Source organism: Cyanistes caeruleus, chromosome 37 (genome assembly GCF_971803275.1).
Source record: "Cyanistes caeruleus chromosome 37, bCyaCae1.hap1.1, whole genome shotgun sequence".
Classification (NCBI taxonomy): domain Eukaryota; kingdom Metazoa; phylum Chordata; class Aves; order Passeriformes; family Paridae; genus Cyanistes; species Cyanistes caeruleus.
The window spans coordinates 58,863-71,194 of record NC_141738.1 but is presented as its reverse complement, the minus strand read 5'-3'; the positions used below and the strand labels follow the sequence as shown (position 1 = coordinate 71,194).

Below are 12,332 nucleotides of genomic sequence, written 5' to 3'. Positions count from 1 at the left end.
TAACCTTTTCATTACCCAGATGAGACTTGCAGATTAATCCTTTTATCCAGAGAGAGAAAAAGAGAGTAATCAACATGTAAAGAGACTTTATAAACTATCAGAGACAGTAAAGAAAAGAATTAAGCTTCAGAAAAGGTAGAGAATAAGGAGATGCTTTATAAGCTGAAATATTTTTCTGTTAAAGCTATGGAGATGGACAATAAGGTCTTGAAAAAACACCTTTAATTCATGACAGAGTATATAGGGAGGAACAGAGTGTTCAAAGTGTGGATTTTGAGTAAAAAGTAGAGTAATTGTGATACAGTGAGGTGCTGGAACAGAGTGAAGCGAAAATTTGAAACCTTGGGGGGCAATGGGAAAACTGTTTTCCAGTAGAGCTCACAAAGACAGATGAAGAAGACTTTTGCCTTTGAATAACTCATCCTTAAAATGGCATCCCTAGACTCATGGCCCATACACACCTCAGAGTGATGTGAAATGGGAGGAGTGAATTCTCATAACAAGATTTCCGGGCAGCTAGCATCAGAAAAATAGAAAGCTATAATAGAAATAGTTTTTCTTGTGAGAAACTCCATAAATTAACAGAAAGAGACTTCTGTTTCTCTACAAAGATTGATGAAAAGACTCTAGCAAGAATTGGGACTGTTTTAAACACCAAAGTTCCAAAGTTTTTGTCTCTGTTGTCATGTGAACACGGGAATGGTTGGGTAGTAGGGGATAAAAAGGGTTTTCTGGAAGTTCATTCTGGTTTTCTTATTCTTGTAGTTTTTTAATAAACTTTCTTTATTCCTTTTTAAGTTTTAAGCCTGTTTTGCTCTTGCTCTAATCCATATCTCACAGCAAGAAATAAGTAATTTTTTTAGTTACTGTTTTAAAACCACGACACATGGCAACCAGCCCTGGCAGCAGCACTTAAAATGGTTGTGGTGACAGCCAACCACAGCAAAAGGTCTCACTGAAATGTCTGTGGCAACAGTTCCTGGCAATATATCCATGATGGTTGCCATGACAGCCATCCCAAGTGCTGGTTACCATGGAAATAGTCCCTGGCATAGCATTTCCATGGCTGGTTGCCATGGCATTGGGCATCAGCAGTGTGTTTGGCTGACTGTAACATCACAGCTCCAGAATTCCATGGCACAAGCCCATAGCAATGGGGTCCTAGTGCTGGTTTCCATGGCAACTGAGCATCACAACTGGTTCATGTGATGCTCAGTTGCCATGGAAACCAGCACTAGGTTGTTTGCTGTGTACCACACTTAGGAAGGGGTCCTAAGTTGATAGTTGCTGTGGTAACAAGTGTGATTGATAATTGCTGTGTTAACAAGTTCTCGGGGTGGTGGTGGATGCCCCATTCCCATGAACAAGGAAGGTAAGATGGGACAGGGCTCTGAACAACCTGATCCGGTGAAAGACGTGCCTGCTCACTGCAGGGGTAGGTCAGATGAGAGCAGAGCTCTTCCAATCCAAATCCAACTGTGTGGTGAAAAGGGGCTTCTCAGTGGACCTTGCTGGCTGATCCTGGTACCTGACCACCAGAGTCTGCCCTGTCCTATTCAGTCTTCTTCAATGTTTGCTCTCTGTGTATTCCCAGTTTCACTCTGTGTGTGTGTTTGTGTGTGTGTGTTTGTGTGCTGTAAGGACCAAGTGCCTGCTGCTGGTGAGACCTTCTGGTGGGAGTGAGAATTGGACCCAGGTGCTGGGGTCAGACTGGGGCCATGGGAGTCCTGCTCAGTGCTGTCAGCTATCAGATTAATTGGCATCCCTCCAAGGATGGAGGTGCCCTGGAGAGCAGAGGGAACACACGGCACCGCTGTCAGCAGGGACATGCTCATATGAAGATGGGTGCATTTGGGACCAACAGGCTTAGGCACCCCTGGTTTTCCTCCCTGTAGATGCACACAACTATCACCAGAGATTGCTAATGATGAGGGCCCACAGTGTCACCGTGTCCACTTGGTTCCATGAGGCCCTGCAGTGTCACAGGGGCTCCTCAGCCCCATGTTTGCAATGGCCCTCTGGTTCAACATGGCCCTGCAGTGTCACAATGGCTCCTGGGCACCAAGAGACTGCACAGATCCCCTTTGTTCCATGACATCCTGCAGTGTCACAATTGGTTCCATATGCCCCCACAGAGTCACAATGGCCCTTGTGCATGAGGCCTCTTTTACAAGGATTACTTGTTTCCATAAGGGCCTGCTGAGGGTCCCCTTGGTTCCATGAGCACTCAGTGTCACAATTGCCCTTTGTTTCCATAAGGCCCCACAGTGTTCCACTGGCCCCTTGGTTCTACAACTTCCTACAGTGTCACATTGGCCCCTTGGTTCCATAAGGATCTGGAATGTCACACAGGTTTATGGCATTTGTCCTTGCTGCCCCTCACATCCCCCTGCCCCACAAAGAGCCCCCCGTGAGGGACAGGCCCTGCTGTGCCAGGCCTGGGCTCAGGGCTTGGCCTTTCTGCTTCCTCCAACCCAGCCAGGGCTTGCTCAGCATTGCAGTTCCCTGCTCAGAGCCTTTGGCTCCTGGCAATCCTCACCTTCAGGATCTGTTCTCACCAGTCCCTGGGGAGCCTTTGGCAGTTCCTGCCCTCAGTGGGGCCCATTGATGCTCCAATGGACTTGGAGTTTTGCTTCTGACTCTTTGAGCAGCTTCTTCAACCTTCTCTCAGTGCCTGAGGGTCCTGGACTCAGCCCCAAATCCATTGTGGGACTCATTAAAATACAGGAAACCCTCAGGAGCTCCTTGTATTCCTCCAATTGTCTTCAAGGAGACTTCTGCAGCCCATTGGAGTCAGTTTGGAATTCTATTAAGGAGGAAGATTTCAAAGTGAACCTCATGACTCTTTATTCAAGAGAATTTTTCTTTTTCATTTCAGAGAAGAGCTGATAGAAGCATTCCCCAGGTGATCCTGATGCTGAGTGTCTCCTTAGGAGGTCTGGGCACATAGAACAATGAGCCCCTTGTGGGCTAATTCTGTTTGGCCAACATGCTCCTCACCCCCAACCTCACCATGTCTGACATGGCTCACCTGGGACTGACATCCCTGTGCCCTGAAGCAGAACCTTTTCCCCTGAGCTCTGCAGCTCCATGTCCCATGCCACCACGTCCCACCTGCTCTCCTCAGGGCTCTGCCTGCACTTTTTGTGCACCGGGGTCCCATGGAACCAAGAGGCTGTGGTGACACATCAGGGCCATGTGGATGCAGTGGTCCATTGTGACACTGTGGATCCAAGGAGACCATGGTGACAACACCAGAACCTCATGGAACCAAGGAGTCCCTGGTGACACAGCAGGGCTGCGTGAAGCCAGTGGTCCACTGTGACACTGCACATTCAAGGAGTTCATTGTGACACTATGGAACAATGGAACATGGAATGAGGCAGGCCATTGTGACACCGCAGAACTTCATGGAACCAAATATCCATTGTGACCCAGCAGGGCATCACTGAAACCAAGAAACTGCTGTTGTCAGTATGGAAACTCATGGAACCAGGGGCCACTGTGGCACTGCAGAACCAACACAGCTGCTGGACCTTGTCCCCTGGCCCTACACAGCTCTTTGGGAGGCACGGCAGGAGCAGCACCCTTGGAGCCTCGGGAATGCCCCTCTGGGATCCATGGCACACACTCCCAGGGTCTGGAATTCCAGTTCCCAGTGAGGAAAAGATGTTCCTGCCCTTGAAGGCAAAGGTCTTAAGAAGGAGCCAAAAGCCAAGTGGAGTAAGATCTTACAGTGACATTTCACTGCCAGCCTTCATAACTTCACCCATGGTTGTTTTAGTTCATGGACGGAGACTTAAAGCAGGGGAGGGTCTTTGGTGGGAGCTGCCCTGGGTCAAGAGGGACACAGTGAGAGAAACAGAACAGGCAAAGACAGGCAGGAGAGAAAGGAGGACACAAACACAATCAGCTGAGAAGGTGGCACTCTGAAAACAGAACTGGAACTGATTGATAAGGAAAGGGACAGAAATCATTAATTCTAAAAGTTTTCTGTCAAAGTATATCCCACACACCCTGCCCCACACAATCCCAATCCCACACCCTCAAATTTGGATCCCACTTCTTCCAATCTCCTTCCAACCCCATCTCACCCTGAAGGCTGTGGAATCCAGTAATTTTGGCATGGGACTGCATATTTTGACGTTGGAACATGCCATTTTGATGTGGGATTGATCCCTTTTGGGGTAAGATTGAGTTGTTTTCAGTGGCATTGAGTCATTTTGAGGTGATAGATCAATCTGTCTTGACTTTTGTAGTGCAAAGAGATGGAGAAAACATGCCTGAAATCCCACAGATCTTCCAGAATCTGTCCCCAGACACTAAATTCCTCCTCAAATACCTGTGAAATGGTGAGACTTCAGGCATCATTGATCAATTTCTTTCTTCTTAGACCTAGTTTGGGTGGTTTTAAGGGATAAAGGTAAGTCAAAATAAAATTTCAGCTAAACCAAAAGGATAACTAGCCAGGTGTCTTCCCAAGATAGATCACAGGGAATGTGGGGCACCAGAGCTCTGCACAATGTGGGTCCTTTGATGTGGGAAGGAGATGGCGCAGTGCACAAAGATCTTCCTGCAGTCAGGGAACGCACAGGGCTCCCCTTACTGGTGGCGCTGTTGGTGTTGGATCAAGGTAGAGTTCCTGGAGAAGCTCTTCCCACACTGAGGACACTCATGAGGCCTCTTAGCAGTGTGGATGCGCCGGTGCCTGACGAGTGTGGAGTTTCACTTGAAGCCCTTCCCTCAGTCGGGGCAGCAGAATGGCCTCTCCTCTTTGAATCCACTGGTGCTTGAGAAGATCTGAGCTGGTGTGAAACCTCTTCCCACACTTGGGACACTTGTAGGGCTTCTCCCCAAAGTGGATCATCTGGTTCTGAATCAGGTTGAAGCTCAATCTGAAGTTCTTCCTACATTCAGGACACTCATAGGGCCTCTCCCCAATGTGGGTGCATTGGGTGATGAGCGTGGAGCTACAGCTGAAGCCCTTCCCACACTCCCCACATTTGTAGGGCCATTCCCCAGTGTGGATCATCCTGTGGCAGATCAGGCTGTTGCTCTGGCTGAAGCTCTTTCCACACTCCAAGCACTTGTAGGGCTTCTCCCCATCCTGGAGCTTCTCATGGACCACCAGATCTCAGCACTGGCTGAAGCTCTGTCCACCTTCCTGGCACAGGGTGGGTCTTTCCTCCTCAGAGCACCCTGGGCTGGGTTTGGAGCCCCTCCTCCTGTGGGATCTCTGGGGATTTTCCTCCCCATGGGATTCCTGTGCTGTGGAGCTGCTCAAAACGGCCTCTTCCACCAGGTTCTGCCCCGGGGTTCTGTCCTCCCTGGTCTCCATCCTCAGCTCCTTGTCTGGGGGAGGAAGGACAAGGAGAGGATGGGATTTGCCTCCGTGCCAGAGGGAAGGGGAAGGAGATCCCCCCAGTGCGTCCCCGGCAGGACGGCGTCGGCAGCGGGGTTGTCCTGCAGCCGGGGGACAGGCTGGGCTGGGAGATGGAGCAGGAGAGAGAGGGAAAGGGGCACTGACTTCCTCCTCACCTGCCTGGCTGTCCTGGGGCATCTTCCTCTTCCTCGCAGCCTTCTCCTCCTCCATCTGGCCAAGGTTTGGGAATGAGAAATCCTGGTTTGGGGAAAAACAAGATATGAGCACACAGAGATTGAAGGCCCCGCTGAACAAGTCCATCTCTAGAGGTCACCAGGCATCTGGTGCCCATAAAAATCTCCCAAATCCCAAGATTCAGCTTTGAAAATGCCTCTCAGGAGTTCCCTGTCTCTGGTCCCTCCCCTGTGGTGTTTGGGGGTTCCCCCTGTCCCATCTACTGGGGGTCACGCTTGCACTGACGGTCCCTGATCTACTCAGTGCCTACCTTCCCTGAGCTCCTGGGAGTTGCAGGAATCTGAAAAGTTCCCTGTTTCCATCTCCCTACTTCAGGATGGTGGGGGTTTTTAGGGCCCTGGGGTCCCTTCTCCCCTTATTCTCTGCTTCGGGGTGCAGAAGGTCCAAGAAGTCCCCCCTGCCCCTCTCCAGGCTGTTGAGGGTCCCATGAATCGTGGCACTCCCCCTCTCTGGGCTCCCCACTTTGGGGTCCTGGGGGACACAGGGCTCTGCTCCTCCAGGCTGCCTCTGCCAGAAGCTGCCACCAGGACCCCCCAGTGTCTCCCCAAGGGGCATTTTCCAGTCAGCTTTGGAGTTCTTCATTCTCCAAACATCCTCCCCAGAAAACCCAACCCAGGGACACCACAGGATATCTGGGCCGAGCTCCCCCTCTCCAGGAATGAGGCAGGGATTCATTGTGGGATGAATCCCACAATGTGGGATTGGGGATGATGACCCCAAGGGTGAGGGACTCTGATTTCATGGAGTGCTCAAACTTACAGTTCCTTCTTCTTTCCCTGATCCTCCTTTGACCCTCTTCTCCTGCTCGTCCCTCCTCCTCCTCCTCCTCCCCCCTAACTCCACCTTCTCCTCCTACTTCCATCCCTTCTTGGTCTCCTTCTTCATCCCTCCTCTTCCATCCCTCCTCCTCCTCCCCCAGAAGCAGTGACACCCTCGGTGCCCCGTTCCCAAACCCCTCACAGCCCACGGCAGGAGCGGGGATGGAGCCGGGACAGGTCGGGATGGGCAGCGCAGGGCTCTCCGCTGCTCCCACCCGCTGGGGGCGGGGGGAACCCGGCCCGGGGAAAAGGGGAGGAAAACTGGGAAAATTGGGGGATCCAGAGCCAACCTGGGGCTGGCTGGGGACCCTGGCTGGGGACTGCCAGCCCTTGGGGCTGCTCTGGGGAGATGTGGGAGGGGGGAACACAGAGAGGGCTGGGGGATCCCAGGAGTGGCAGCACTGGCAGGGACTGGTTTGTACTGGGATCATACTGGGATCACACTGGCAGTGACTGGAATTGTATGTGTACTTACAGCATACAGATCATACTGGAGCAGATGGGCCCATGCTGGGGGAGACTACAATCACACTGAGGGAGACTGGGATCATACTGGGAATGACTAGGAGCCTGGGGGGGCACTTGAGAACATTTTGGTGGCAAATGGGATATACTGGGAGAGACCGGGATCATGCTGAGGCTGACTGGGAGCAGCTGTGAGTAACTGGGATCATGCTAGAAGCAACTGGGAGGAACTGGGAGGAACTGGGGGTGAATCGAAGCAACTGGGCTTTTACTGTGACAGATGGGTTGTACTGGAGGTGACTGGAATCATACTGGCAGGGAGTCCAACTACACTGAGGGGGGATGGGAGCACTTGTGAGCAAATGGGATCATGCTGGAAGGAACTGGGAGTGACTGGGAATGTGCTGGAAGGAACTGGGCTACACTGGGAGAGAATGGGAATGACTGGAACAAAAGTGAGGGTGAAAGGGAGCAACTGGAACCATGTGGGGCTCAACTGGTTCATACTGGCAGTGACTGGGATCATACTGGGGTCATCTTTGGATCATACTGGAAGTACCTGAGAGTAACTGGGAACATATCATGCACATCATCCCCCATACTGGGGGATATTGAGAGCACGCTGAAAGCCAGTGACATCATAATCGGACTGACTGGGTTGATCTAGCCAGAGGCAACTGGGACCATCCTGGGAGTGCTGGCATGTGACAAGGATCATCCTGGAGCTTACTGGGCTCATATTGGTGTTGAAAGGGAGCAACTGGGATCTCTGAACACCACAGGTTCCTTTCCCACTCTCTGAAAAAGGAGCTTTGCAGTATCCATGTGTGAGGTGACCTTCACCTGAACCAGACGCTGTTAGGAGAAAAAGCTGCCTGTGCTGGGAACTCCCACACAACAAGTCAATACCAAGAGAGAGCATTTTCCTTTCACAACTTCCCTCCTGGAGCCACAGTCCTTTTGGATCACACAGAAGTCAAGAGAACAGCACAAAATATTAGGCTGTGTCCCGTTTTTGACTGAACCAGCAAACGGAGGGAGTGCCAGGGTCTGCTGCCACACACTCTCCTCTTGGGGAACAGAACCCCCTCAGGCTCCATTCCAAATGCTGTGCACACCCTGCTGGCTTAGAAACAAACCCTTTATAAGAAGCTTTTGGCAGGAGCTCTCCCAAATGAATGGAATCCAAATGGCAATTTTCTTTCAAAATCACCTCCATTCCAAAGGAAGAACAGAAAGCCCACAGCAATCCCAAAGGCACATATGGTACACCTGGGGAAATCCTCAACTTAGGGGCTGAGTGGGTTAAAAATACCCATAAGAAGCCCCAGTGTCCAGAGTGCAAACTGCAGCAACCACTTGCTCGATCATTTTGGCTGTGCTGCACACATCTGCTGACTGTCTGTCCTCCTTCAAGGACAGAAGGACACCCGTCAGGGGCTGGGCTGGCTGCTGAGAATGCCTCAGGCAGGAGGATCCTCAGGCAATGAGCAGGCACCCAGAGCCGCTCTGACACTGAGGCCTCTGTGCCCCACAGCAACGGGAACACCACAAGGACACGGCAACATTCCTGTGACATCACAACAGCAGCTCACCCAAAAACCTCCTGGAAGGTTCTCCTGGGTCACCAAGGAGCACAAAGGATCCTCAGAGGGCACAACCTATTGCCCTCCAAAGGATCCAAGAGGAACTCAGAAAATGCAGCAAACGAGGACACCACACAAGGAAATACAACTTTTGGTCACTGATGCTTCTGATTAAAACCAGCAAGGCTTGTTCCCTCTGGGATCTTTATTCTAGTTCTAAAAACAAACAAGGTTCTCTGCTGTAAATGTACAGAAAGCAGTAACTTGGGGGAAAAGAAGGCTGCGAGTGCCAAAGCCTTGTGTGACTTCTTGGACATCCTGTGGCTGAGGGTGTCCAAGGCAATGGACTCACAAGCGGGGTCCCTGCCCTCCCGACTGACAGCTGCCATCTCTCCTTCAGCCCCACACGTATCTCAAACAACCTCCTGTCAAGGGCCTCCATCCACACATTCCATCACCAGCCAGAGATGCTCATCAACCAGGTCACCCAGCATCCCTGAGGCCACAGCAGGGAGTGCTCCTGGCATCTGGTAGAGCACTGTGGCTTTCCTGGGATCCTTCTGGTGTCTGTGGTTGAGAGGAGTGGGGTGGATGGAACCAGGATGGGTCACAGATCAGCAGCCCCACTGCAAGCAGTGCTTTCTCCTGCTGTGTGGGGACCATGTGGTGACTGATACTGGGACTCCTCTGGCTTTGGCTCCTGCAGAGCACACAGTGGGTCAGACACTGGACTGAGGGAATGGGTCCCATGGAAACCCAGCACAGGCATTTCTCTTTGGAGACAGGGTTCTACAGTGAGAAAGGAGAAGAAGAGACTTTCCTGTCTGCTGAGATTCCCTCTCCTCCTTCAGCAGCCATACCACAATCCATCAGTACCAGAGTTGATAGGATCACTTCCCTACCAGGGAGCACAAGGCACTCAAAACTGAACCGTGCCAGAGCCCAGGCCTGCCTGCCCATTTGGAGGGTGTGGGGGAATGGAATTTCAGCTGGAGTTGACCCACAATGATAATTTGCCACTTGTGGGTTTCTCACAGCCTTAGAAGGAGTTTGAGATCTCTGTCCCCAACACTTGTTCACCCTTCAAGTGCACACACGTGCCTGGGGACAATTCAGGTTTCCTGGAGTGGTGGTTGCTTCCCTTTGAAACAGGAGCTGTTGCCTTTTCTGGTGTGCTTAACTCCTTTCTAACTATTAGAAAGTGGGAGAGTAAAGGAAATGACCATGGTGGAAGGGGACCAGAACCTTGGAAAAAGATGAATCGTCTTTTGTCTGAATTACAAATTAAACCTCTTTCATTTATTCCTTTAGTACTAATCTATTACTACAAACAAAATGATGTTTCTGAGCTGATTGTTGGGATTCAGGGCTTCATTTCTTGTTCTTCTTGTTATTATTATTTATTAGTATTACTTTTCATTGGTAAGACTTTTAAATCTTAGACATTAATAACAATGGCTGGATGTCACACTGAAATGTATGTGAAACACACATTGAAAAACAATGACTGAAAGTCTCTTGCTTTTCCCACTGGGATTTAACTGTACACTCAACTCCAAGTTGCCAGTGGATTCTAAAGACAGAAAATCCTGTTAATGGTGGGTCTGGTGTGGTTTGGAGCTGGGGAAGGGTCTCATCCCCTCCCAGAGCTGCCCCAAGCCCGCTCTGCTGCCACGTCTGCACTCACAGCCCCTCACGGCTGCCCTGCCCTGGGGACATGGTGGCACCCCCTCCTGCCAGGGCTGAGGCTCCTCATGGCCCCTCACAGCCCCTCACGGCTCCATGGAACTTCTCATGGCCCTGTAGAACCTCTCATAGCCCCTCACAGCCCTTCATTTCCCCTCACAGCCCCTCACGGCCCCTCACAGCCCCAGGCGCAGGGCTCCTCCCAAAGGAGAAGGGGTCGGGCCCTGCTTGTTCTCCTTTTATTTCGGTCCCTTCACAGCGCCGAGTAAAGAAAGGCTGAATGGAGCCTTTCGCCAGCGTTTCCCTCGGGCTTCATTGCGGGCTGAAGCTCTGTGCTGGCGCTGGCCCGAGCACCAACATCCCTGCAGCCCCCAAGGCCTTTGCTGTCCCCCCGTGTCCATTCCCTGTCCCCGAGTCCCGCCCGGCTCTGGCAGCAGCAGCAGCCGCAGCGCAGCGGGCGCAGGCCCGGCCCGGCCGGGGCTCCCGGCCACGAGCAGCAGCAGCAGCGCCGGCCCTTCCCACCTGCTCCTGCCTCGGCTTCCCAGGGCTTTTGCCAGGGCAATTCTGGACTACAGCAACAATCCCCCACAAACAGCCCTCAGGCTTCCTCAGGGCCCGCCTCTGCTGCCCTGAGCCAGCCCTCAGAGGAAGAAAGGATCGGGTTCCAGCGCTGTTTTCAGCTCTGTTTTACTCACCCTGAGGTGACAGCAGGAGGCTGTTGGTGCCTTGGCCTTGCACATTGTAGATCTCGTCTGCTTTTGTCCCTCTTCTGCCTGCCACCTGAATTTTATCTGCAAAACTACAATTGCCTCTTTCAATCAGTGCTACCCACTGTGCTTTTGTGATCAGTAACTCAGGATTTTTTGTCTCAGACATCATGAGTAGCAGATTTTGAAATGCCCTCAAGTCCCTGAGCACTAAGTCGAGGGGAATGAAAGCCACACAGCTGACATTTGCAGTGCTCAAACACAGCCCTGTTGCTGCTGCAGCTGAAATAGAATCAAGTGACAGAGGCCATCACAGAAATTGCTTCTGCAGTGGCAAATAAAATGAAAAAATCCACCAGGAGAAAGGAAAAACAGAACTTGTCACTTAATTATTTTTTCCAAGCAGCAGCAGCAAGTGGAGATGCCCAGAAGTATTTCCAGCTGCTGCTGATCCCAGCTGGAGCCCAGCCTGCTGCCCAGTCCCAGTGGGAACCTGAGCCCAGCCCGGGCAGCTCCCGCAGTGTCGGGAGCTCAGCGCACGCGGGGCAGGCCCAGAGCCCCGGGCACGGCCGCCCATTGCGGGGCAGCGGCACAGACGGAATGTCCTGCGGCCCAAACCTCCTGCTCCTCACACACAGCTCCCATCCTCCTCCCCCTCCTCCTCTCCTGGCATGGCACAAATTCCAGCTCCGAGGAGGCTTCCCAAGAGAGGCCTCAGGCTCCTGTTTCAGCCTGAGTGTCCCTGCAGAGGAACAGGGCACCTTTCAGGCACTTCCACAAGCTCCAGGTTCTCATTTCCTGGGCAATCTGCCATGCAAACAGCCTTGCCAAAAAGGACAAAAGCAAAGGGAATGAACTGGGAATTAGTAGGAAAAAATATGCCTTCTTACAAAGTTCACCAAGTCATTCCCTGCATTTGTCCTTTTCACATTCTTTCTTTCATCTACTGAGAGGTCCAGCTTATCATGTTCTGCTGCTTGTCATCCACTGATTGTGCTCTTGATTTCTCCCAGTGCAAGAGATGTAGAATCATCTACACTGAACACACAAACAAACTCCCTCTGTCAGCCCATTTTCATGTTCCAGATCACTTTCAAGGTGTCCATGGGGCTATTGGAATGATGAGCTCTCCACTGCTGGCTGCAGGCTCTGGAGATTCTTTCTCCACATTCAGCCAGGCTTGTATTCCCCAACAATTCCTGGCAGCTCGTCATGTTTTCTTCGGGTAGAAGAGTAACAATGAAAACCTTAGCAATGGCACAACTCCCCTGTCCACAAGGAAAAGCAAGAACAAGTTGTCAAGTTCTTCAGATAATTTGTCCTGCTTTGCTGCAAGAGTTGTGCTGCACACACAGTGTGGGAAGCCAAGAGAAGCTGCAGCTGGGGGCACATCTTGAGACAGGAGCTGCACCTTGTTCTCCAGGACAGGTTTTTGGAAAGAACAGACAGGACT

General features: G+C 51.7%; 1 long non-coding RNA gene across 3 annotated transcripts; it reads right to left on the bottom strand.

Annotated features, from left to right (window-relative positions):
- Nucleotides 1-205: 205 nt before the first annotated feature.
- LOC147647443 (uncharacterized) lies at nt 206-8,428 on the bottom strand. Of its 3 annotated transcripts, none has more exons than XR_015281545.1 (5): nt 8,260-8,428; nt 7,696-7,755; nt 5,539-5,620; nt 1,248-5,352; nt 206-1,167 (listed from the first exon to the last, which is right to left on the bottom strand). It is a non-coding gene; the product is annotated as an uncharacterized LOC147647443 (long non-coding RNA). The 3 variants fall into 3 exon arrangements; XR_015281546.1 differs by having other exon boundaries at nt 7,460-7,755; nt 8,260-8,425; XR_015281544.1 differs by lacking the exons at nt 7,696-7,755; nt 8,260-8,428 and having other exon boundaries at nt 5,539-6,249.
- Nucleotides 8,429-12,332: the final 3,904 nt, after the last annotated feature.